This window comes from Passer domesticus, chromosome 1 (assembly GCF_036417665.1).
Source record: "Passer domesticus isolate bPasDom1 chromosome 1, bPasDom1.hap1, whole genome shotgun sequence".
Lineage (NCBI taxonomy): Eukaryota > Metazoa > Chordata > Aves > Passeriformes > Passeridae > Passer > Passer domesticus.
This window is the reverse complement of record NC_087474.1, coordinates 15022228-15050216: the sequence shown is the minus strand read 5'-3', so window position 1 is coordinate 15050216 and position 27989 is coordinate 15022228. Positions and strand designations below refer to the sequence as shown.

Here is a 27989-nt window from a genome sequence, read left to right as displayed (position 1 = left end):
AAAGAGAGTGAGAGAAAGAGAGTGAGAGAAAGAGAGTGAGAGAAAGAGAGTGAGAGAAAGAGAGTGAGAGAAAGAGAGTGAGAGAAAGAGAGTGAGAGAAAGAGAGTGAGAGAAAGAGAGTGAGAGAAAGAGAGTGAGAGAAAGAGAGTGAGAGAAAGAGAGTGAGAAAGAGAGTGAGAGAAAGAGAGTGAGAGAAAGAGAGTGAGAGAAAGAGAGTGAGAGAAAGAGAGTGAGAGAAAGAGAGAGAAAGAGAGTGAGAGAAAGAGAGTATTTTTTTGAAATAACTCTGTTTTAAATATGCTGTCACAAAACACATTCGTGAAACCCAAGGTGTGCTTCTCCAAGTCAGCTCCACTGGTGACCAAAGTCTCCCCTGCAATTCTTGCCTCTGCCCTGGCCCTAGCTAACTGACACAGTGAAGGGGCAGAGAGAAGAAAGAAACTCTTTTCACACTGATGTCTAGGGTGAAAACAAGCAGAAAGAAAAGATTCATAACTTCACAGCTTGTAGATACAAATGCAGCTTACTAAATCACTTTTTTTCCTAAGTACCACATCACACTGTTTCAAGCAGAGTGTGTAAACAGAAACAAACAGATTAATGATAATAACCAAATTTAAAACAAGCCCCACCCCAGGAGTTAATCACACAAAATATACAAGTAAGTACATGTAAAAAATGAAACAGCATTTTTGAAGATCAGTAGAGTGTGCTTCTGTGATGAATATGTATCTTACATACTGTCACAAAAGAAGATGAATAAGAGCTAATAATCTCCTTCCTCTTCTGGCCACTCACAAAACCCCTTCAAGCCCTCATGAACTACAAACACACTGAAAAAATAGTCAGAACTCGAACCTCTACGTTAGAAAGCAATGCCAATATCAGAGCATTGATAGATTATTTTTTTTTAATCTCTTTTGTTCAGCTATCTTGAGCAATACAGAACAACTACAGCGGGCATACCCAGCCTCCAACCTCCCCATAGTCACAGGGAAGATGAAGGAACAACAGGGTTTGCAGAATACCTCCCTCACCAAACACCCTGTGACAACACTATCAGTTTTAATACCAAAGCCTTCAGATCTATGGTGTGTCAGAGGTCACTTACTAATAATGTCACCAGCGCTTCTGGAACAGTTACCAGTGTGCAAATGCATAAGTATTTGAAAAATATATCACTGCTGTATGAAGGGGAACTTAAAAAAACAGGGGGAGGGAAGTGCCTATAAGAATAACAAATCCTCTAGCTGTAGATAACTCTGAATTAAAAACTACACCAACTAGGCACTCAGTAAGTTCTTCATAACCATGAAAAACATGGAAACGTGCTGTTCTATACTGGATACAGATGCACTCTGGTTGAGTTTGAGCTGGCCACCTTAGCTACCACTCTTCTCCCTTTCCTTTTTGGGACCTAATCAGTTTTACAACCCACCAGTATCAGCTGGTCAGCTTCATTCCTGAAGCCAGACACCAGTAGGTACCAGTCTTGTAGCAGAGACATCAGAAAGCAGCCACCCTGCTGTACACAACCTGCCACCTCTCCTGGAAGTGGCTCAGCAGGATGGTCTGCAATGAGCAGTTCTGCATGTTTCACTGTTCTATCTTTCAACCCCAAATAAACCCACCCTTGCCTGTGGGTTTAAGGCAATCTACAAAATAGTCTTTATGTGTACAAGGGGGAGGAGAAGGGTATGAGGCAAATGGGGAAAAAAAATTTCCCCGGCACTCACTGAGAGATAAAAGAATTCCTGAAAACAAAGTGCAAACAAGTACAACCAAAGAAATCCCTATCAGTGTTACTTCCAAACCTTGATGAAGACACTTTCAATATCTAATCCCACCATAAAAGCCAGCTTGGAAGTGGAAGGTGGCTTCTCCTGTGAAAATCTAGCAAGTGTACCTAGAAACAACCTATGCTCTGTGTTAACACCGAGGTTTCTTGCATCAAAGCCCCTATTTTACAGTTGTAAGTAGTAATTCTCTGTCTTCACACTGCCCAAAATAAGGCCCATTTCTCTCACTGCATGGACAATCCATGCCCATTGAGTACTAGACTTGTCTTTACTGTCTTTGTATTGCCCTTATTTGCTGCAAACCAGCCCATGCAGCTCTGAAGACAGGATGACCTATTGCTGCTTCTGCATTTTACACACCACTTGCTCAATATACTAAAAGTTATTGAAACATTAGAAGTTAATTCTCACTTTAAAAGAAATCTAAAGATAACTGCATTTCAAAAAGACGCCTGTTATTTTAAGTACATAATCATGGCCCAAAATGACAAAAGGTAAGACCTATAAAAATATTCATCCAATAGAATTGTCTAAATTTCAAAGTCTAACAATGTAATATATTAAAATAGGTTCCAAGGGACAGGGTGTTTTTGAAGTATTACCCTGGATAGTATCACAGCCTTTCAACATATGCATAGAATATTTCTTTGATTTCAAATTACTCAACTAGTTCAATTCAATAACTAGCCTAAAATCCAAGTGACCGAGTAGAACTTCAACACAGGAGTGCTGTTTTCATTTTCCAGTATACAAACGAAAAGGTAAGCATGACAGGAAGATCTGATTGTTCTACTTTCTCAAAGGATGGCAAATTTGATGTGTTCCACTAAATTATCATGGAGGCTAGTATATAATTTTTTTCATGAAGCTGCATTAATATTTACTAGTAAGTGTTATCATAGGAATGCACATCTGAATTTTATCTGAAATATAAAATTATTTATTACATTCTTTATGCTTGCAATTCAAAAATTACTTACTACTTTCACTGAAATTAAGAGCAAAAATATTATGTTAAAAAATTTAAAGTTTCCTTTTGTTCTTATCAATAAAAGTTAAAAAAAATAAGAAAATTCATGTTAAGCTATCCAACTGCTTATATCAGAATGCATGGAAGTACACTGTATATCTTTGTAAGGAAAAAGTGTCATTAACTAAAAGGAATTAATGTCTTAAGAGAAGATGAAGATGTTTTAGGGCAAATACAAATCTAGAAATTTATTTTCATGTAAATGCTAACAAATTGTTGTAAAATCTGGTTATTCCAAAACAATTTGACTTATGCGAGTTCTCTGTGCTATAGTGTAGTTTTACAGTTTTCATACATTTCCAAAATATGCAAGAGAGCATCACTGTACTTAATCCCCAGATTCAAAGAGAAGGCACAGATGGCCTTAGGTCAGGAGCCCTGATTAATCTGTAGTGCCCTTTTTGAGATGATCTAACATTTAAGGGCAGTTTAATGAACACCTACATGTGCAACACCACAGCCAGGATGAACTTCAGCCTCTGTGGAACAGAGAGGATACCTGGAAGCCAGCTTGCAGACACACACTGGAAACTCAAACTCAAGCACATCTATTTAGCAACATCTCTTGAAAAATTTTAATTACCTAGAAACACTAATTAAAATGTGATTAAACTCATTAGAACACCCTAGCTGCAGAAGCAAGAGCATGATGTAGTTCTCCATTCCAGTTTCCAATGCCATAACAATTGCTGACCTTCCCTTTCCCACCTTTTGCAATAGCTGCAATAACCTAGCCTTGCTGTAGGCTTACAATTGTGACAATAACTGAGATTGAGACATCTGTTCAGAGTATCTTGTATCATGTAGGACCAAGAAAACATTTATACAAAATGAATTCAATGAAGCTGTAAGTGCAAATCTCAGACCTGCTCCATTTGAGAGCACCTGACAACTATTCTTCTGATATTCTTTCAGTTTTGGTGGTGAAGAAAAAGCTTCCCCTGATTAAGAAATCAGTCTTAACACAAAATCCATGTATATTATCATGGCAAGCAATCAACAGCTCCGTGGCTCAGGAGCTGAACAAACTGGGGCTTTCTGAAACCCTGCGCAAAGCCTTGTGGCTGGTGCTCAGTAAGCAGCAGCAATCATTTACCACCAGGTACAGAGACAGCAGCAAGAGGGCACAGCACTTGGACCACACAAAAACTGGCACTACCGGCTCTGCTGCATCTCCTTAAGGGCCTTCTCAGCTCATATATTTTTGGCAGGCTATGGATGCAAAACCAGCTCAGCAGAATACATGAAACATGGCATCATCTGAAACATAAAAAGACAAAATTTCCCTGGCCCACTCCTAAACAATACACACATATTCCAAAACTTTAGTACAAGTCTTTCAGTCTCCACAGCTCTCCTTGCACCAGAAAGGACAATCTTTCCAAACTGAATGAGAAAATGCAATATTTTTCCTTGTATTTCCAGGAGAAAAGACACACATCAACCTAACACCAGAGGAAGACCTATATCAATGCTTGTTTAGGCACAATAAACTGTGCTACCTTATTTGTTCTCCTCACTTTCAAGAAACCACACGTCTTCTTTAAAATACCTTCTTTAAATTAGCTCAGGAAAAAAACTAGTCATGGACAAACAGCAGAAAGAATGTCACATGTAAAGTCATGAAAGGACCAAAAAAACCAAGGTGAAACTTGCTCTTATTAATCTGCAGGAGGTGTTGGGCAGCTGCCAAGTTAGTTAATTCAGATACACAAACAAGTTAATGATGACCTGAGGGAACAACACTGGATTTACACATTCAGGAAAAAAAAAACATGCAGGAAAATATTAAGAAAATGAATGTACTCTATATGCTACTATTTCAAAAGCTTTTTAATTCACCAGATGGAACCATGTACCAAACAGAGAAGCAGAAGCTCCCCAAGGAATCCTACTGCAGTCCCCATTCCCATCACAGGATTGGAATTTGCAACACAAGCTTCAAAGAAGTAAAACTAAGAAGTCCCCTGGTTATAAGGGCTTTCGGAATACCCTATGATGCCTCTTCTAGGGACCAAAATGTCTTATTGTGTTCAGCAAGTTCACATGATCTAAACAAGAAATGCTTAATTTTTTAAATTATCATAGTGTAATAGAGAGACAAAACCATGATCTGTTCTGAGTTTCCATTCAAGCTATAGTTTCTGTATTTTAATATCAGCAGTGGAAGCCTGAATTCTCTAAACAGGAAGGAAACACACTTGTTCACTCCTGGGTTCAAAGATGCATAAGAAAGCACTTTGTTTTCCAGTCAATTGCTGGTATTAAGTAAAAAACTATTGTCAGACTCTCTGACAATAGTGAAATAGTAAGAAATAGTAAGAGTGAAATTATTCACATTCTTAAAATGCTTTCTAAGTTAACTGCGGGAGAAGTAAAAGGCCTCACTTCTAGTTTCACAAGAAGACAGATCAGTTTACATCCTAAAGATGAGATCAGACTACTTACAAAAACACAGGACAGAAACATGTATATATCTCCTGACAAACTATTCCTAAAATAATTGTATCATGTGCCTATTTAAAGTAATTCTATATTACTTTTTTTTTTCTGTTTTAAATAATTATCTAAAAACATCACAAAAAAGAACAAATATCTTGACACTTTGCCCCCCCAAAAATAAAATAACACTTCCCAGTTACCAGAAATATCTGGTATGAACAGAATCACTGTATGTCTTTTGCTCCTACATTCAACCACATTTATATATTCCACTGCATTTTTATTTCATTTTGAAGATAGAGTAGAATGAAAACAGAACTGATGGTGGTCTTCTTATGAATCAAGTATCTCCCCAGTAAGCCATCAACGCTTCTGCTGAATCAGGAAATTCAGAATTCAGCTGCAATGCAGGATTCCTACATTGCACTGAGGACAGGCCACTCAAAAAGAACTGGATTTTTCTGTCAACACAATGTTTGTATCACAGGACGACCTCAAGTACACTCGAAACCAAACATTTTACATGTTGAACAATCACCCTTATAAAACAGATACAGACATTGATTATTGAAAAGTCATCTCCCTTTTTCCTTCTCACTGCCTATGCCAGGCATTAAAACACTCCTTTGCTCTGTCTTTCACACAGGCATATTCCAGTATTTTGAGGGCTATAACTTTCCTTAGGACCTTAGAAGCAGCTGTCCCAATCTTCTGTATTTCAGGTAATCCAGGTAATGATATAACAAACTTTGCTTTAGCCGTTGATAGAAACACCATAAAATGTTCTGCTGAGATCCTAAAAAGGCACACCTCACTAATGATCCCACCAGACTTCTCTCCACTTTCTAAATGTTTTCATCTATGTAGTTTTTAGTTGTGTAGAGAGACTCAGCTGTCATTCAGAGGTCAAACTCATTTGTCACAAATCAGCTGTAATTGGCCTGTAGGAATTTAAATTTCTAAAGCAATACTTGAAATATTATTTTAGTGAGTGTAAGACACCCACACTGTCTCTTTAGGCACTTGTTAGCCATCATCAAGTCTGAACTGCAGCTAATAAAACAACAATTGCTGGTCTTGCCTGGGAATCACCTCCTGATTCCCATCACATGATGAGTACAGAAAAAAGGCTGAACAAAACCTTGTCACCCTCTTACACACTCTACAGCTGCCTTTTCAGTCCTACCTGAACAAATTGGAACCAAGGGATAAGAGACCATTCCATTCCACTCCACATGGAAATGCCTGATCTCAATTGTTCTGTGACCAGTTTGATGTGATACTTTATGGAAAAGGAAGTTTAGAAAAATAAAACACCTGGGAAAGTAACTAACTTGTATTTTAGTATGAAATTATCAATACCTAGCACTTACTTGCAGTCACTTAAGTTTCTACTAATGCAGAATGTACCTGCAATCACTGCCTCCACTACTCTGTTTCAGTGCTTTTTGATCCACTTGTGAATAATGTGCACACAGATGGAAAATCAGCTTTGTGTCCTCAATACCAAAGCAAGTCATTGATAATCTGGTGAGCCAAGCCCAACAATTCACATTCCCCCACTGCTGGAAAGGCAAGGCACCACCTTCCTGACCAACAGACAACTCTAAATAGGAGATAAAAAAGTAACTAAGGAAACACTCCAAACCACTCAATACTCAGCCAGAGTGACAGTCCACGAAGTACACAATTCTACCTTCAGGAGAGCCAGCACAGAGTATCTACTACACACTGAAGATGACACAAGTAAAAATTATTTCCTCCCCCACCCATCAGCAGCACAGCATCCACCTGGGTCAGACTGACTCTGAACTATCACCACTAATGCTGACAGATTTGCAAAGCTCATTGTTGAACCCATTTTTTTGTTTTGACTTTTCACAATATGTTGTGAAAATAAGTTCTATAACTTAGGTCAAGTGTAAAGCATTTTTTTGCATTGTGTTCAGCACCCCAAATTCTCAAAATCATGAATAAATAATTTCCTATTAATTTCCTCCCCGTATCTTTCATGTCCTCCTTCAAGCACCTCTATTTCAAACCAAAATCAGTTTCTTTACTTTTTTTTAATAGAGAAGCCATTTCCTTATGTCCCCCATTACCTCTCTTTTTATTATAGTGGCTAAATATCCCAGAAGAAGCAAAATGTTCAAGCATTTGCAAAATTCTGGTGGGAAGTAATTTTGCCCAGAATTTTGGAAACATGCTGTAGATTTTTTTTATTTGCATTCTGTGTGTGCAGAAACTCAGAAACATCACAACTTTCAGCAAGTATGTAGGAGGCAGGGCCCAACCTGCCCATACACAATAACTGGGTCACAGAATTCAACACCCATCTTGTCATGAGACTTGCAGAGGGTGATGGAACAGGGACACATGCTCTACTTCTGATTACAAAATGCTGCATCTCTTTTGTCTTTCTTGATTAGGGGAAAAACAATGAATTCACAGCCTCACCACCCTGCTGCAGAGTTATCCTGGTCTCTCCATTTTTTTAGGCAAGCATTTTCCTGTCACCTAAACCTCAGAAGTGGACATTTTCTTTGTAGTGCAATTCCAAAACAAGCTTTCATAGTAACCCATGTTTAAAAAAAACCCAGTTTTTAAAGCCTAAGATGGGCATATACACACTTTTCTGAGCTTATCCCAGACAAAAATGAAACAAACCCATTTACAGCAGGATGAGAGATGGCATCACATGCCAAGTGCAGGAACTCCAAACTACTATGAAAGTGATCACAAGCAGAAAACCTGTGATGTGAATAACAACACACAGGTTGCAACAATCAGTCATTAGCCATGAAATAAACATATAAACCCCCAGTACTTTAGTATTATGTTTAAGCATAAATGTCTGTTTTCCCTAACATATCTGTTGAATATGGCAAAGAAACGCAAGATCTTTACCTGTAGCTTGTGAACATTCGAGAATGCAACAGCCAAGATCAGTTATTACAGAAAGCAGTCTCTCCAGAGTACTTTTTATTCATGTCATAACAAGGAAGTTGTTATTTTGAAACAAACTGGGTCTGACACGTGTAAGATCTATCTAACTTAAAACCCCAGAGCTACCATTTGACACTTTCTGTAATGTTTCTATAATGCTTTTCCCAATTAGGAAAGCAGATTTCACTATGTTCACATATTAAACCACAACTCTCTGTCACAAAGTCCTTCAATTCAATACCTCCTTAAGCTATTCAATACCTCCTACAGTTGCACATTACAGTCACTTCTTAACTGATCTAGAAATAAATACAATATTGACAAAAGGGCTAAGGAACACATTTAAGGCAGCAAATTTCTAACGGAGAAAACAGGGAAACAGAAAACCAAGAGATAAAGAATTCAGAATACTCATTAAAATTAAAAATGCCTTCTGCAATTACTCAATAGGAAGCTGAATAAGTCTATTCACTGAAATTAGCAAATTGAGTTTGCCTTTTATTCTATGAATTCTATTAATAAACAGACATCATGATACAAATAAGTCTGCACATGCACTTGCATCCATTTTCATTCTGTTTTGAACTGGAATGTCTTGTCTTTGCCAATTTATTAACAGAGACAGAAACATGACTATTTCTGCCTTTCTCTAGATGCATCTTCTTTCATCTGTCCTACACATTTACCTATGTTACATTTGTGACCAATTCCTGTATAAATTGGTAGATGTTTATATCCACTAAAAAATTAACTATCTGATATTTTTTATGAGACTGTTCAAAAGCAAATTAGAATATTCCTGTGTTTGGTTTTTGTTTTGTTTCTTGGGCTTTAAATAATCATAGTGTCTAGTACAATCATGTCTTCACTTATTTTCTCTACACCTGATCAATCTGCCTACTTGAAAGAAGCAAGTTAATTTCAATTTGGAAGTTGTTTGTATTGCTAAAGCACGTTCTATGTAAGAAAACGTTCAGTTACTTAAGTCCTTAGCATCAGTAACTAAAACTGCAGCTTGTGACTTAGATCCCAATACAACAGATTTAGGTTGGAAGCATTGTGTATTTGGTCAACAGTTTCAAGACAGCTCCTTCAGAATTTTACTTGTGATTAAGATCTAATTCAAGGCTAACAAACTACACACCGTGCTGTAAAAAGCTAAGAGTTTTAGCTTTAAAACTAAAGTATGTCTGCAAGTTCCAGGGCAGGGTTACTTGGAACCCAAAGCACTGCCCGCTGCGAGCAGTCAGAGCGCAGCCAGCTCCGTGCCCTGACTGCTGCACACACCAGAGGCAGAGATCCCCTCAGAACCCCACTGCAGAAGACAAGTCTCCACCAAGCTGGGGTCAAGCTGCCTTCTGGTTTAGGATACTCTGAGAGAGAAAGCTTCAAGAAGTTCTCAGGAAGATTTGAGGGCAGTCACTAAGGGCTGGCTGGAGGTGGACCCCTATGAATCAGCAGGTAACTGGTGACTTAATGACAAGAGCAGACAGGGAAAGGACTTCTGAAGAGAGGTCTGGTACCCTGTATAGAACTCACCTAGAAAGAGGGATTCTGCAGAATAAAAAAAGAATGATATGATACAATCAACACTCTTGGAAATTCTTTGCAGCAGAATTCTGTCCCAGAGAGAAGTACAACCAGATCCTGTGTATTACAAGAACAGAGAATACATCACAGCAATTGACAAAAGAGATTATGCTGTATTACTCCATAAGAAAGAATATATCCTAAAGATAGTACTACAGGATTTGAAATGACTAAGACTTAAATATAGCCTTGACATAACGCTGAATTTGTAAAATATTTTCCTGTTTATGAGCTCAAGTGAGTGACAGAACAATGGTATCATTCACAGAAAATTATTAAAATATATAAAAGGAATTTTAGAAATGGCAATGACATTATGTTATGAATAGTATTATTCAAGAAAGCAAGTTTTTTAAAATTACAAGTGTTTCCAATAATTTACTTGAAAACCAGAAATGATACTAACAAAATACTTTCCAGTGCAATTTTAACACTATTTTTTAAAACTTCACAGTATACATTCAGACATTGAAAGCAATGAAAAATTTAGGTTTTTGTAATTGATGCAATCGTGGTTCTAACCAGGGACACTATATCAGAATAATTAAAGTGGCAATGTATCAAATCCAGTCTTGAACAAATGATTGTGCAATCTGCATCCCAAATGCATGAAAAGGGGAAACTGCTAGTGATGAACCAGGAAAACAACACAAAAAAATTAGCCTTTCTAAACTAAACCTAGGTTTGTGCACAAAAATATAATTATTATTACTAATACTATTTTTTAGCTTTTTATTGAGCTTAACAACATGGTAAATAAAAAACAAGGGGTCTTACTTCCCTCTAAACAAACTACAATTCATTACCTTATTTTTTCTGTATCCCAACAGATCAACTAATGCAAAGCTTTCATCTCCTATTGTCACCAGTGAGTGAGCAACTGAAAAAATAGGAAGAGGAAGCCCTTCCATTAAAATAATCCTAAAATAGTATCTGCCCAAAAATATCCACTTCAATTTTAAAAGAAATCCTAGCGCGGGTTGCCTTCAAGTAATGATTTATTGAGGAGGATGCCTCTGTAGCTTCTAAGTTAGGACTGACATTTGAACAAGACACACCCAGGCACAAGTATATCAAACTGAAGTAAGCCTGGTTTTCCATGAAGACAAGAAAGGTACTTCTATCATCACACAAAATCTAGAAGGCAGGGGGTTCTCTATTCCATTAATTCCACTGAAAGCAATGCACATTCACAAGAACTTCTAAAACAGTGTTCTTCAACTAAAATCACTAGTTCTCCTGCTCCTTTTCTGATAGTTTGTTTTTTCAGTGCTTTTCATTATGGATATTAGGAGATAAAAGTATTAAACTTTCATACCAAGGAACACAACCAGCTCTCCCCAAATAGCTTCCTGCACAATTAGTCTTTTGGAAAATCTATCATGTTAATCACATTTCTCAGTGCCAGGTAGACATTGCCCAACTTCTTTAAGATCCCGTTGCATCAAGGACCAAGAGGTCCTTGACAATCAGCTACTCCTGCTTTCCCATCCAAGGAGCCACACAGTGTTCATTCTGAGCAGCAACAGAGAAGATTCTCTTCCTCAGATATCCTAATAAAGGTACTATCATCTTCTTGCCCCCACTTCTTTCTTCTGACTAGAAATAGAACAGTGCTTAGATCATCATGATCCTTTGTCCACCACTCTTAAGAGAAATTCAGTTATAGAGTCCAGATCTTTTTTGCAATATATTCTTCAGTCTTAAGGGAAACACATTATTTTGAGACAGCTACAGTATTAGAGAAACAACTGTGCATAAATAGCATTATCCTTCTTTATCCATAGCAGTAACATCCACAGTGCAGGTGCTCACTGCTTTTAGCAATTTCAGTGCTACTCAAAAGCAGAACTGAACCCAGAAAACTCAGGAATGTTCACTGGTTCAAGCAGAAAGAAATCTGTGTTTTAACTTTCTACCCCAGAGTACCAGAACAAATGATTGTTGGCTGCACAATGCAAGCCTTAGCCTAATGTTCATACTTACATCTGCTATTCTTCAGCTGTCAGACTGAAGAGGAACACCAATAAGCTACACAACTCTGCTAAAGCTGATTTAAATGCAAATGAGAATGAAACAACATGCAGAGGCATAACAAGCTTCTGAAAAAACCCACTTAACTCAAAAACAAAAATTATGTTCCAGAGTGTGTCGTTATTCCTTAAAGCATTTGAACTGAATATCAGCAAATACCAGCTCATGAAAGAAGATTTAAATAAAAAGGTGTGTGCTAACATTGCAATACTGCTTTCTGACTTCTACATAAAACTGAAGTAGAACACCACCACTTGAAATATTTAATAAGGCAGGAAATCTAAATCTCATGTCCAGTTTTCTTTCACCAAAACCTCTTCATCCTCAACATTACAGTAACTTCATTTATTCTTAATATTAACAGGTGCTGTTTTAATTCAGTGCCAGAGACAGGATAGGACATAAGCATAATATTACATTTGGAAACATGAGTGAAATTTGGCAGAAGCTGCCGTGTTGAGGTATCTCAGACACAGCACATGTGCTCCTTGCTGTGAGCTGTGCCAGCTATGAAAACTAAACCACTTTAAGGCAAGATGTCTTGCAGATCAGATGTATGGGCTGCCCTTTCTTCATATTCCACACAATACAGGACAGTAAAAGCAATCCCATAATGGCTGTCTGGGCCACACATTGTTTCTTTCTGCTTTATAGCCAACCTCAAAGTGTGCAATCATACCAGTGTTCAACAAGTTTTTTTAATCAATTCTGCTTCACAGCACCCAGGAATTGTATTTTTAAAGAAGTCATTCATGCATGAAGGAAACCATTGTCTCACACTGAGAAACACAGAAGATTTAGCAGGCTGGAGCTAAAAATCAGCAGTTAGCATGATTATTTTATTTTTTTTCATTGAGGAAAGTTTTTCCCATTCTTTTTCCACTTCCAAGCTAAGCAACTCTTAAGAGCCAAAGTTGACTAAACTTCATTCTATCACAACTTTGCCCAGGTAGAAGCCTAACTTTTGAGGGTTATCACACAGGGAACCAAAACAACACAGAAAAATACAAAGAAAAAATTTTGAATTATTTTGAAGTTTAACAGTAAGTTCCACAGATAGGTTACCCTCTTCTAAGGTCTCCTATTCAATGTAATCTTGCCTTTAACTGAGCAGAGTAGGAATTTTTTTGCAAATGTTTTATGTCACCACTTAGAAACAAAAAAGCAATTATTTAACTTTGCAAGTAAGTTCACAGTTGGGTTTTCCAGTATAGCCTGCAAATATAGGAAATATCTTTTATTTATTTTAAACCATAATAGCTAGAAATTCCTGTTTGTTTTCCTGTATCAGGATTCAAAAGCACAATGACTGAAAAAAAATACATAAGGGGTTTAGGGAAAAAAAAAAGGGGGTAACAGGGAAAAAAAAAAAAAGCCATGAATTGAAACAACTCAAATTTCATGCCCAGAAGTGATATGATCAATGATGGCCATTGCTATTCCATTTCCTTATTACATTATCTCAAGTTGTTAAAAAATTTTCTGGTCAAACATTAAGTAGATAACAGTACTCAAACAACTGCTAAAAATATTACATTAGAATAAAATCATTCTCCTGCTCTCCAGTCACAGAATTTGCTTTCCTGGAAAAGCAAGAAGAATTGAATCAGTGTTTCAAGAGAAAACACCTGACACATCAGCCTGCAGGATGCTGTGCACAGGACTGCCATATCCTCCCTGAGAGGAAGGTGACCATGGCACTTGGGGACACTGCTCTGAGGTGAGCACAGTGGTGCTGGGCTAATGGTTGCACTCGATGATCACAGAGGTCTTTTCTAATCTGAACCATTTGATGATTCTACAACAGTCAGAAATGCACCTTGATGGATTCCAGACAGCAGGCAAGAAGTGTGAATCTGCAGTCTGGTGATCAGATACGCCACTTACACATGAACCACTGGGAAGAGAAAAATGTGGACTTGAAATCCCCCAGGTTGAGAAGGACCCAGGAACAAGGTCTCTTATTTCTTGGACTCATCAGCTGAATAACTGCTAGTCTGCTACATATAAGGCGGGTACCCAAAGCATCTTCCTAAAAGAAAACTGCAAAAAGGGGTATGGGATTTATTTTCTGATAAATGTAAGTAAGGGTCATATAAATGTCTAAGGTATACCCTGGTTTCCTGCCAACCAGCTTCACTACACCAGTGCTCCACATTACAGATTTCATATTCTAATCAGGAAATCAGAATCTCATCATCATATGGTCCATAGATACCTGCTTCCATACTTTCTTAGCCAGGAGCCTGAATGTTATGAGCTGCAGTGTTGAACATTACAAAGACATTACAAAGCTGATACATAAACCTTCCACTGCATTTTAAACAATATTTGCTTTATTTTTTCCAACACAGCAGCCTTTAGGATTTTAAATGGGAAGAAATCAGGTCAGGTCTTCCTACTGAAGCCTTTTTAATTTTTTTTTCTTAAAATTTTGTTGCTAAATCCTGAAAAGTGTATCTGCCTTTTACACCTTCCATTAATATATTTCAAATATAAATGTCTGGAGACAACACTGATTTACTGAGAGCCTCACAAGTAGCAAGTGTCGATAAATATTAGTCAGAAAATATTTAAACATAACTCCAGTTTTTGATTCCTTTGTAACAGGTCTGATTTATCTTTGATCACATATTTTAGCAGTAAGTCATTAAAAATGCACAAAGAATTTGTGCACAGATCAGCCAGAGAATACTGATCTGAACATTTAACAGCCTAAGGAAAAACACAAAACCACAAAATGGAACTCACGCACTTGAAGCAATCAAACATCTGCCTGCCTTTCAACACCACTTTGATAAGATTGTCTGTATTCCTAAATCAGAGGATATACCACAAGACCCTACTGTTTGAACAATCCTGCTACTCAAAGACAATTTTCAGAGAGTTCAAAATACAAAATTTTCTATCTGTGTTTCTGTTGGTGCACTGCAATAACAAGGAAGCTACTATTCACTTCTTTTATCAACAAGAGTACAAAGAATAAGACACGCCCTTCACAGAGAACTGGAAAAACCTGCTACTTGAAAGCTGAAAAGTCTCCAACTACCCATTCCTTCATTTTGCTCTACTTTCAACAGAACTGAGGGAGGCTGCAAGGACTTGGCCTTAGCCTAACAAAAATAAAGCTGAGCAGAAAAGCAAGGGCTGTGTATAAAAACACTGAAATAATTATAAAACAGTAACAAAAATCTATTTAAAATAAAAGGACAATCTTGGCACAAGATTGTTACCAACTGATGATGAATAAATTTAGGTTGAACACTCTAAGCAGCTTCATCATGTTGAGGAATTTAGCACTGGAAGAGGCTTCTAATTAAAATAGTGACGGAAAAAGGCTCAGCTGCTTTTAAGACAGTGCTCCATATGGCTATGTCTGTATGACATAAAGCCTACAAGAGCATGAAAATAAACTTGATGAATAGGCAGGTCCTTTCCTGTCCCACGTTCCTAAGAGAACAATACCTGTCAAGCAAATAACATCATTCTGATGTTATTCTGACAACTCTAAGATATAACCATCTGTCAGGCAATACCCCAGAATAATTACACCACCGAAAGCAAAACCAGATATTAATATCAGAGCAGGACAAACTTTGCCAAGAATAAACTTCACAGAGTATATTTTCATACATGTCTTAGACCCATAACCTCACTTCTCATAATTTCATGCTGCCTCTGCAGAAAGCACACCTCTCATGCAGTACTCACAAATCTGAAAGAGCTCAGGTTATTTGTCTCCATGCAACCAGGCATTCCTATGACCTGCACCCCGAGCATTCTGCACACACACAGCAGATCATCTTACCCCAAACAATATGATATCTAGTATGCTCAACGGGCCCTTGATTTGCTACAACCCTTACTATCTTCATCAGGAGAAGCCAGAAACTGCTTTGCTGTTGAAAGCTTCAAATTGCCACTTTTGCCCTCCTTAAACAGAAAAACTACAGCAATCATGAAGGTGTGAGACAATTGGTTAGATATGAACAGTCACAGAAATAACACATTCTATCAGACTAACCTTTGTAACCTGAAAGAGCAAATAGTGTTTCAGGCATACCAGCCTTTCAACTTGCTTTACATCCAGAGATATATCCCTATTCCTTGCAAAACTGTTGTGGTTAAACCCATGGAAAGTTTTTCAGAACAATAATAAAACTTGTGTCTGAGCCATACGGTTTCTGTAAATTAATCTCAATGTGTATTTTACTTTATTCTCTTAGTGAAGCACAGAGCATGGTAACTGCAAGACAGCGTTACAGTCATTTTTCAGTTTGTTTATATCACACCACGGCATCTTCCTACTATTTTAGTTCATCTGCTTATAACAGAATACCAGTGCTTTTTAACCCTGTCATCCAAACAGCATACACTCTTTTATTCACTATGAGAGCCTACAAATCTGATTCATAGTATATTCTAGACATACGACTGCATAATTCAAACAGGTCTGAGAGAAAGTCTGCTGCAGGATACCACAAAAGACTTCCCATTAGCCCTGCTGAGAATAAACAGACACATTTTCCTTGCCCTACCCCACTAACCTCAGCAAGCTGGTCCTTAGCAGCAGATGCCAAGCTCAAATGACCACTTTCACATGTTCATTGCAACTCCACATCAAGTCTTTGATCATTTTTCATCTGTAAGTACCAAAGAGATTTCTGCCTCTTGGCCTTTATACAGCCTCCTCATAGTCCACCACCTGATCTCCCTTGTACCACCAAGTGGGAATACTCATCTCAACTTAAGCTGCATTTCTCTCTGTCACATATAGAAAGATATATTGGATACTGCTAAGATAAATTTCAGTTAACTGCTTTTAGATCGTTTTGATTACTTTGCCATATACAGCAAAATGCAAAACTATAACAATATCATATATATGGCCTCTGACAATTTTTGACATTCAGCAGACTGATAGTAAAGTAAATAAACTGAAGGATGAAATCTACTTGAACTGGTTTTCATTTCTCTAAATATTACAAAATTATAAGTACACAAATTGCTTGAAGTATAATTCATTTTTGCAGAAGCTTACCTTCAAGTGGAGTAAAGTTACTAAGAAGATTTTGTGTCACAAAAGGTCTTCCCCTTAAGATAAGCATTAAAAAAGGGAAACTGAACTATTCAGAAACACTGTAAGCACACAAAAGAAAAAGCTGTCTATACAAAACTAACTTAGAGCACTCAGAAAATATGCACATGCTAAGAACTGCACCCATCCCAAAATACTCATGCTTTGTGTCTTCTGCTTCTTCCAAACTGCACCCACAAACAATTTACAGAATTCCCTCTCAGACATTCTGATTACTCTCCTACACTCACCCCTGGTCAGTTTACAGGCAGCCTGAATTATTTTGCTACATCACTGCAATGACAGTACAGGAATGCTGTGTCTCAAGTAGCACAGCCATTTTTTGGTACATTATTTTGAAACAATACTTTCTGAAATACTGCCTTGGAAGTATGACTAGGGGATCTCAGGAGTAGTTGTTTACGCTAGGCTTCAGGCTGATAGTCACAAAAACTTGGTTTTTATTGGCAAGGTTCTTCGTTCTTCATTTATATTTAATTCCAAGTTTGTAAAACTACATAGGTAATTCTGAGAGCTGGTTAAATCCCATGCCAAGTCATAAGCCAAAGAGTCCCATGAAAATAGGTCAGATCAAGAACTCTCTGATAAGACATCAGCAACACAGAAAGAAATCTGCCTCACACTGACTGCCAGAACACAGCCCAGTTTAGCTCCATGGAGGAAACCTCTCAGCATTACTGAAGGAACGGCTACAAGGAGAAGTCCAAGCCAGCCTGACAATAGTTTGTTCTCCCTTCAGCATTGTCTAACAAAGAAAAGGAAACCGAGAACAAACACTGTGCCCTATGACAATGCAATTTACTGACTGGGAACCACTGACCTAGGCTGGGGTACCACTACATCAAATGTCAGGGCTGAAGCCTGTTCCAAACCTGGTGATCTGAACAGCTCATCCCTTCACCCTTTAGAAACAGCTTTTACTTAAAGTTTTTACCATCCATGCTTTGTTACAAGATTCCTGTATGATCCAGTGGATTAGCTGAGCTTTTCCTTTAGCTTTACTATTTCCAGAACTACTTCTCTATTCCCTTCCAGCATAAGTTCAGAAAAAAAAATTCTCCTGAAATGTGCTGATTCTACTAAAAGAATGGCAAGCATCTGACATTTTCCTTTCTGCACCTCATCACACTCTGTTTTTTCGCCTGGCCTGAGAAAGGTTTCACTGAGGAGGAAGGTGGGGAAGACTCATTAGTGAGAGGAGTTTGATGCAACAATCATCAAACTCAAGGTCAAATGTTTCCCTTGGTAACAGCTGCAGATGCACGTATATGCCCACACACATTCAGTCTTCTTGCAGTGAGGACTGTCTTGTACTTAAACACACACATTATGAAAGAATGTTTTGTACAATAGAGTGCATATGAGGAAGAGTTTATGCATAGAAACATCCAAGCAGCCCCCTCCCCCCCAAAAAAAAAGATTATCTAACCACAAAGAAGAGAGAAAATATGTCATTTTCCATGTGTTTGTAACTTCTAGTTTCTAGATTTGTGAGTCGATCTGAAACATGTAAACACTGGATTTTGGATTACCTTTCCTATTATAACATAGTAAAAAAATCACAAGATTTAGCACAAGGTAATTAGACATTAGGCTTTCGGTCAGGCTGTGGCATGTTCTTCTCCACTGGCAAGGCAGGCTGTCACACACACCCATATCAAATCTCACATCTCTAGTCAAGCATTTAAGTGGGGAGGTAACATCTTGGCATACTGCTCAAGAATGAGTTTTCAAGAAGAAAAGGTCATATTATAACTTACTAATTCAGAACAATATATTATTTAATGCCTCTAAAATGCATTCCAAGAACTACAGAGGGATCTATTTCTTTCTAATGGCAGCAAAATATATACAGAGGAAGGTATATATTCTCTTAATTTCCATTGCTCAGGAGATAATATAAGGAACTACAGTAGAGAGACAATAACAGTTGTTAAAGCAGAATCAAAACCTAGCCCTGTTGAGAGAGGAAGAGGGTGACAATATGGTTTTCATTCGTGTGTCATGGCCAGCACATTGTAAGGCCCACACTAATTGGAGGGCGCCAAGGGAAGGTTTAGCCTTTGCTCACTGTCCTCAAATGCACACCTAAAAGTAAGGGAAATCAGCATTTGAATTTGACCTGCCAGTGAATGAGCAGCGCCCCAGTGCTAGGACAGGGATGAAGACGTGTGGCCTCTGTAGTGAGGACACTGTCCTTGCAGCCTGGGAGGCAGGAGCAACAGAAGCACGATGGAATCCTGCAGACAGACAGCAGCAACTCCAACCACGCCTGTGCAGGCACTGGAAGAAAGACACACTCTTATTTTTATCCCACTGCTGAGTGACCTTATGAGCTGCAAATTAGCAGCTAAACAAATGTCTAACCATAAGTATCACACAAGATGAGATTTGCTTTTAGACAACTGAGGATAACTAAATTTATTACATGTAGGCAAAAGTAAGAGATCTCAATTAAAACATAGCTGCTCTGACACAGTAGAAACTGTTCATGCAGACACACTGAACAGAAGGTCCAATTACTTAATACTTCCCTGTTACTATGGTCTGTTAGTGTTAGCCCATATTAATGTGCATGTATGTTCTCTTGTCAGCAGTCTGGAGATACTCCATTCATATTACCAAGGTGATTTTTTCATAAAATACTCCATTCATATTACCAAGGTGATTCTTTCATAAAATCATAGAATGGTTTAGGTTGGAAGGGACCTAAGAGATCACCGAGTTCCAACTCCACTGCTGTGGGCAGGGATACCCCCCACTAGATGAGGTTATTTAAGACCTCATCTGACCCAGCCTTGATCCCATCTCTGCCAGGGATGATGCATCCACAGCTTTGGTTTTTTCTTCCTGAAGTACCCACCATCCCAAGTGAACAGCTTGTGAACATGTACAACACACCTCCTGGCACTACACGTCACTCTAAGACTTTCACCTGTGATGACAGCAGGTTTGTTTTAATAAGCTGCAGTGTTTTGATAAGTAATGCATGTGTCTATTCAACTGATACATACATTTTAAATATTAATGCTGTATCAAAGCCAAATGAAAGCTTTGGAGAAGACAGAGTAAGTGATTTAATAAGGTAGGACATTTAACTCCCTGATGTAAGTTAGCAGCACTTCAAATGGTGAGCTCAGTCCTTGGATAAAAAAAACCAGAATACCTCTTGTTTTCTTACAAGTGTAATTGCTACTACTCACAGGAAGTCAAAACAGCTATCTGTAATTCATTAAATAGTGTGGTAAAGCTGAAAGTCTGAGGAGTAAAATACAAATCCAACATTAATGAAATGACATTTACTCAACAGCCATCACAGATTACACGTCCACCTACACAACAAAGCTACGGAATTAAACATTGTGCTACAATTGCTGTCTGCCTGTATTCACAGAGCATTGAAACAGTGTATTATTATACACTAAACCCATCTTCCTACAGGATTCTTTAGTCCTGTACCGTAAGAAAAAGCTAACACCACCTTTGGTTTGCTGACTGAGAAGTGAACCACTGGGGATAGAGTTATTGGGTTGAGATGATCCATCTTCATATGACACATGGGTTATGTTTCTCTGTACTTTTTACAGTCAGTTAAGGTGATAATAACCAACCAGAACAGATTTGGTCACATACACACCCCAGACAACTCTTCTCTAAATATTAAAAGAGCACTTTTAATTTCTTACATTCCCTTGGTGTTCTATGACTTATTAAATATAATTAGCAGATCAGCCAGCTTCCAAGAAAAGGTTACTCCATTTGAAAACCTTTCCTAACAGGTATTACCTAAGACTCCTGTGCTGTGTGAAATGTGTGGGCTTGTTTTTTCTCAAAATCCAAATATTTGTCATTTTAATGCCTGCACATGACTCTTTAAATCAGGTATCTACAAAAAAAAGTATGTTTTATAGCTCTGATAGAGTATCTTTCTGTACCTAAAATATTTAACATCTTCTTCCACAGCCATGTCAGTTGAAGAGACTTATTTTTAGACAAATTTCTGTATTGGTTTCTTACACCCTTCTGTTCCCATCCCAAGCTTTTTTTCCTTTGTAAAGGGAGATATTTAATAGTCCTAATGTATCAATGTGACCAAGTTTAATAAAAGGCCCTAATGAGAAGGAATCTTCACTATCTTCATTAAGTAATAAATGCATATGTCATGAAATCAGGATTTGAGATAATGTTTAATACAGTACATAGTGTTAGAAAAGTTTCTACAGCTTCTGGAAAGCAAAAGCCTTCATAGCTGGCACAATGAAGTTTTCAGCTTTACTCCAGTGACAATATGGTCATTTGACTCCCAGTAAGTCACTTGTAACTTGTCCCTTTTAACTTCCCTCCTCTGGTAACTGCCTTGTGAATCCTTCCCTGGTGGCACTCACAGCAGAACTTTGCACATCTAACTGCTCAGGAAGATATTTTCCTCTCCAGCTGCAGTCCAGAAAGCTGCTATTTCCAGTGACAGCTTCTCCCTCAGTCTGGCTGACAGCATGCCCACCATCCAGTAGAAGCAGCATCTTCCAGCATCTCTAAACAGATGGAGACTACAACAACATTCAACGATCTACATTTGCAAGTTGCAGCCATGGTTCTAAACAAAGGAGAACATCTGTCTTTTCTACACTCAATATAAAAATGTGTTTGCTGGACAACTGATCTCTATCTTGCCCCAGTACTCAGCTGCTGCACATGATTTTTGCTCTCCATTTTAACCACAAGATTTCTTGAAGGCAGCCAGTCTTCCCTGGGAAGCACCCAGGGTGTCTCACCAGGTTCCACAGCACAGACACATGACTCTCACAGCAGTCAGATGAGGGACCAAAGGCACCCTCCAGCACTCGGCTCAAAGCATGCCATTCACAGTTTTATCCTCTGAGGTTTGCTTGCCATTTCGATACCCTCGCTCAGACTGCTGGAGGCAGCTGGAAGGTGGTCCAAGTCACTGTCTGTATCACATTTCAAACACTCAGACAAGCTTTCGAAGCAGAGTCACGCACTGCAGCTCAAGCCCTTTCAGGCTTGTTGGGCTGTAGTACTTTTGTCATTTCAATACCAAGACAAAGTATAGCACATATAATTTTGATGTTTTAAAGTCAGATATTTGGATCCTTGGAGAAGTAACCAGTCTTTGAGTAAGAAGCCTACAAGCTATGGTATTGGATGTTTCCATCCCCACAGGAAATTAACTGCTGGGACTGAAGTTACAGGTCAGCTCGACGTGTACTGGAGGTAATGCAGATTTACTGAATCAGTTAACCCTGGAGACTAGGCAGCAAAAGGCTCTTAAACTAGGCAGCAAAAGGCTCCTTTCAGGGTCTCTGGGATTCCCAGATGGCAAGAGAGCAGCAGCAGTGTGAGGACAGGGTGTGCCCCAGGCAAGACAACTAACAAAGGGCTGCTGTTTGTCCTGGTGGGAGCAGCACTAACTGCCTTGGGCTGGGTAGGAGGGAAAGCATTAAGGGAGGAGCAAGGATTTTCAGATATGATTTACATTAGCAATTTCACACCTTCATTAAGCTTTAGCCTTCATTCACCTTAACTAGGCAGCAAGCTGCTCAATGAGCAGCTGTTTTGGTCACTTCTCCAGCCTTGCTGGTTCCAAGATGATGCAGCTCTGGCGTTCCCCCTTCCACATGCACATTTCAGTTACAATGCAATCCTAACACAGAAGTTAACTGTGTGCACAGCTTCCCAAATGACCCAGATTACAATGAGATAATTAACTGCTCATGAACGGCTATTCACTGAAAACGTCTATCACAGTATCTGGTAAGCCACTGAAAATCTTCATTATTGTATCTGTTAAATCTCCGAAGAAATTCAGGACTGTTTCTTTAGATTCAGAATTAGACCAGATTTAGTTCTTGTTTTCCAAGACTCTCCTGACCGTGATAAATAAGCAAAGCTTTATATCAGCTGAACTTGTAAGGTGTTTTTTAAAACCACAAAAAGCCCTCCCCATATGCCAGCTGAAGCTTCTGATTCAGTCACATCGATGTGTGAAATAAATATACTTCACTCTCATGTATAATTAGCAATGTCAAGTCTGTTTCTTTAGATAGCATTCTTGGCATATTGTCTGTGAAACAGCAGCTCTGCACTTCATATCTGAAACTACTTTGTTCCTCTCAGAACAGCTTCACAGGCTAAACCAAGCTCAATCCACTGAACAATACATTATGAAAGCAATAAAGGTTTTCTATGCTCTTTTTGTACATGGATGCGTGAGTTCTCAAACTGAGACACAATTAATAGCTCTGATGCAGTTTTACTCTATGGCTAAACTTGCTATACAATTTATAATGCAACATGTTTTGAAGTCAGTCCCCACTAACTACTGATGGCTGTATTTGCAATACTTCCCTATTTTTTCAAAACTTCTCCTACTATACATGATGAAATAACATAAGAAATTTTAGTCATTCTTGACTCAAAAAAGAGGCTGTCTTTACAATAAAGCAGTACACAATTAGACAACACACAATACTTATACCATATAATGGTACAACACTTTCACAACTTTATTAATACTAAACATGATATTAAATTATTCTTAATTCTTATTCTTTAATACTGATCTACACACACCTATTTATTGCTCAGGATGGCAGAAAACAAGCAACAGCCTAATTCAGTATCAGAAAACAATGAGCAAGAGTCATCACAAGGGAGTCCTACCTGGATAACTGTTTTCACTTCAACAGCAGCATAAGATAATGCATTTTTCAGATTGTCAAGCTGAGAGTCTATGGAATCTGAAAGAAAAGGGAAAGGGTAATAGTAATATGACATTCTAGTCAGTACTGGACATACTACATAGTTGCATTCTTTTCCTTATAATTGTTAGGAGAATAAATTTAAATTAGTTAACTTCCAAATATCTGATTCTCTATGGAAGTCGAAAGAAACAAGAAAAGTCAAAATACTTATTTTAGCTGGGGGGAGAGAGGACTTTAAATTGCATATTTATTCTGCTTCCACACTTGTCCTAGATAAATTTGTCTTAAAATTATAATTAAGCAAAGTAATTATTTAAAAATGGGTACAGGTAAGCTTTATCTAACATATAAACACCTGTAAGACTTCGGATATAGAATCCCATTTTATACATGAACAATATACAAAATCTGATAGAAAATTTTAGGTGCAAACCTTCTACCACTGCACTGAATGTCTCCACATTAAAAAGCCCTTCTTGCCTGTAGTAAAGATGCTCAGTTCTTTGCTTCATGATAGCTAATGCTATCTCTGCCTTGAAAGTTAGCAATAAGCTTTAGGCCATAACCGTCTGTTCACACCAATATCAAGCAAATGTCCATTTTGTGCTGCCTACACAGTGAGAACACCCCAAGTCTCCCCTTGGTAACAAACTGCAGAAGTGGAGCAGCAGACCATGGAACACAGGTAGGGGCAGACCTGGTGTGTGTGTGGCAAGCACCTGACAGGCAAAACAGGATCAAGGCAGGCCAGTTCCTTCCATGTTCATATGTCACCATCTCCTCTGCACACTGCAAACTACAATACAGTTCCTATCTCCAATTTATATTACATATAATATAACTCCTCTTTCATATGGTTTGTAGTTACAGTTTGTGGACTGATTCAACTATTATCTTTAAATACTGATGTCACTGAGGAGAGAAACAATGAGTTCATTTCGTGAGCTTTTCGCTGCAGGCTTATTACATCACTGACCAAAAAAAAAAATGCTGGCCGCTGTAGCAAGATGTGATTCCAAGAGATTAAATAGATTGAAAACCCTCTTATATTAGCAGCTCATCTTTTCTTCAGAGCTTACAACTGTGAGATAAGATTGATTCTAGCCATGCTTCATAATGTAGATTGATAAAACATTTTCAGGACAAAATCTGGAGTCCCAAAGGCTAGACTGCGTAATGATACTGCTTAAGAACACATGGAATCTGTTAGCCTGCAAAGGTGGGGGGAAAAATTCAAGTTGTGTTCTTTGGTAGTTAAGCATAATAAAAGCAGATATTCAGAACATCAAAATTTTGTGCATATTCAGATGCCTTATTTTTAATTTCTGATGGGTTTCCCCTAAATGCAAGAGTGCCAGCTAAAATAAAGAGCATGTCAGTGTATCCATCATCTACTTCTGTCTTTGAAAACTTATTTGTCAAGGAACTTTACTGAACACCTCATGGTAATGCTTAAAAACAATTCAGTAAAACACAAAAACATGGCATCAGAGCCGTTCTCAGAACTGCCATATGGCCAACATGACATGGGACAGAGCTAGTGGTCCGGGCTGTCAAGGGCTTTTAAGGATACTGCAGTGTAAGTTATTTGAAGTGTATTAAGTAATGTTTGCGCTCTATTTCTGTAATACAGGGCAAGGTACTGTATTAGATAAGTATATGATATCACTTGTGATAGAAATGTCCACACTCCACTGAAAGCAGGTATAAATAAATTCAGCGTTATTATTGTACTTCTGAGACTAAAATTAGGAGGACACAATTTAATATACTCCATCTTTTCTTTAACAAACTAAAGCAGCAAGCAGGAGATGAGGTCAGGAAGAATACACACACCATAGCCTGGGATTAAACTGCATTAGCACAGCTATGTGGGAAGCTTTCATAACTCCTACACATAATTCATGTAGTTCTAGATGGTCAAACTTGCTTAACTCACTGCAACAACTTTCCAAAACATACTCTACAAGGCAACTAACATACACTTTGCTAGCAGCAAGACTGGATTTTTTTCCTGCTTCTACTCATTATCATAGCAAGTTCCACAGTAAACTTAAAAAGAAGAACTAGTTTGGAGGGAAGACACTACTGAATGAGTTTTTATGGACCCATTCTGCTCCCTTCCACATGCTAGAATTAAATGAAAGGCTCACGGGTGGCCCAGGTGCTTGCCACACAGAATGGGAAGATTCAGTGCATGACAGCAGAGTTTCAGTGAAAGGCAGCATTGCAACATCATAAGATGGGAGCTGCAGCAGATTTCACATCTTCTTTGTGAGAAGCACAGTACTCCTGCAAGGCACTCAGGAAAGGACTGGAAGTTGCCACTTAGAAAACATACTTGTGACCATTTCCTATCAGGTGTTGGGATGTTAACAAAAATGCAAATAAACTTCCAAAGTAATAGCACATTCCTTCACCTCTTTTTCTGTACCTCATACTGACTTTTACACTGTACTTTTAAAAACTTACAGCTCTGACATGTGCCTAATTTAAAATTTAGCTTCCTAACAACATGCTCCTACACAGAAAACATTTTATTACAAACACAAAACTGCAATACTAACTCAGGTTCAAGGTCCATGTGACACAGTATCCTGTGTCTAATAGGTACTGCTAGTGGGTGCACAGAGAACAAGAACAGAGTAAACACAGAGCTACCATTCCCTGATGTACTTTGCCAGCTGACAGCAATCTGCAGCTCTGGGATTTCCCGTCTCCTTTTAAGTGTACACATGTAAATATAAACACATTCACAATAAAGCCCAAACCTAGTCGATGTCTGAAATCATTTAGATCAAGTCCTCAGCATTTGGGTTACTGCTTTACTCCTTTTCATACAGATGAATAAACTGGCACAGTTGAAACTGATGACTCTCATTCACTCATTTCCTAACTCTGCATGATTAAATCACAAACCCTAAATTCACTGTTGCTTTAAGACAGCTTTTAGAAGCTACATGCAATCACACACCCTGAATGCAAAAAATCTTAATCCAAACAGGAACATCTAGTAAAATCCTAATGTTAATTCTAAGTGAGATTATAGATTTGATCAACCACATCAAATAAGGACAAAGAATACTTTCAGTAAGTGAATAACCTAGTAGTAAATTAAGTATGCTATCTCTATAAAAATATAAAATCCCTGCATAAAAGAAACCAGATGGATGATAATACTTCATACCAAAATTCTAATTATTATATTTTAAAATGAACACCTACAAAACAACATGCCTCATTAAAAGGCTCCTGATCTAAGTAAACTTAAAATAAGAACTCCAGACCTCATCCAAGAAACCTAACCATAAAAAAACAAATTCTGAATTCAGCTACCAAAGATAGCCATGAGGTCCAATGATGTTGATCACCACTGTCCAGACTGTTTAGTCTTCCTCAAAGGGAAGAATTCTGGTGCTGGGTGCTATGGTTTAGTGCTTTATGGGTTACAGTGATTGTGTTGATGGGTTCATGGTTGGACTTGATCTTAAAGCTCTCTTCCAACCTTGCCGATCCTATGATCGCTGAAAGCTACTGCCCCTGAAGTTATTCTACAGTTTATTTAGAGGGAATAAAAAGCAAAGATATGGCAGGCTGCTTAAGAAATCAAATCAATTAAGAAGCTTTGGAAGCACAGTTCTTATAAACATGTTGTTATAAACACAGGCAAAGTAAAAGGAAGCTAGGAATACAGAAGTGAAAGCACACAAGTAGCATGCAAAGGCACCTACTGCTCTTCCCAGCTCTTTCCTCAAATATCTCTACCTCTCCACACGGAACACGCCAAATTAATAGCTATTTATTGCTCCACGCAGATTAAACGTAGGCATTAACAGGAGCTGGCCTCACAGGTGAATTAAGTTATTACCAGCCGATTCATAAAAACGCCTCCTGTTCCCGATACCCCATAAATTGCAGTTGATAGGTCTCCAGAGCCCGGCTGCGCAGCCCGGTGTCCCTTCATGGCTCACTCACATCCATTACTCGCCAGAACGAGCTCTGCGCAACGAATCGCGGCAGCCCGGCAGGTTTTAAAAGCCGGAGCACTCGCCGTGATTAGATCCACCGGGAGCTCCCCCGCCCGCTCGGGCGCTGCCCGCGGGGGGGTCCCGGCACCGGCGCTGCCGCACGGAGCCGCCCGCCCCGGGAGCCCCGCGGGCAGCGAAGCGGCTCGGGGGGCTCCCCGGGGGGACGGCGGCGGCCATCTCGGAACCGGCGCCTCCCCGCGCCCCCGGGACCGAGCGGCCACAGTCCGGCACCTGCCGCATCCCCGCGCCCGCCCGCCCGCCGACCCCTCCCGCGGAAAATCCCTCCGGCGCGCCGGGAGC

The 27989-nt window shown here is 38.7% G+C and overlaps 1 protein-coding gene across 4 annotated transcripts in view; it reads right to left on the bottom strand.

Annotated features, from left to right (window-relative positions):
• MPP7 (MAGUK p55 scaffold protein 7) overlaps window positions 1-27989 on the bottom strand; it is a 146440-nt gene that overhangs the window by 118252 nt on the left and 199 nt on the right. For all 4 annotated transcript variants that reach the window (XM_064404911.1, XM_064404861.1, XM_064404957.1 and 1 more), the window contains exon 2: window positions 23621-23697. The gene's annotated coding sequence lies outside the window, so the exon portion shown is untranslated. The remainder of the gene's footprint in view (window positions 1-23620; window positions 23698-27989) is intronic.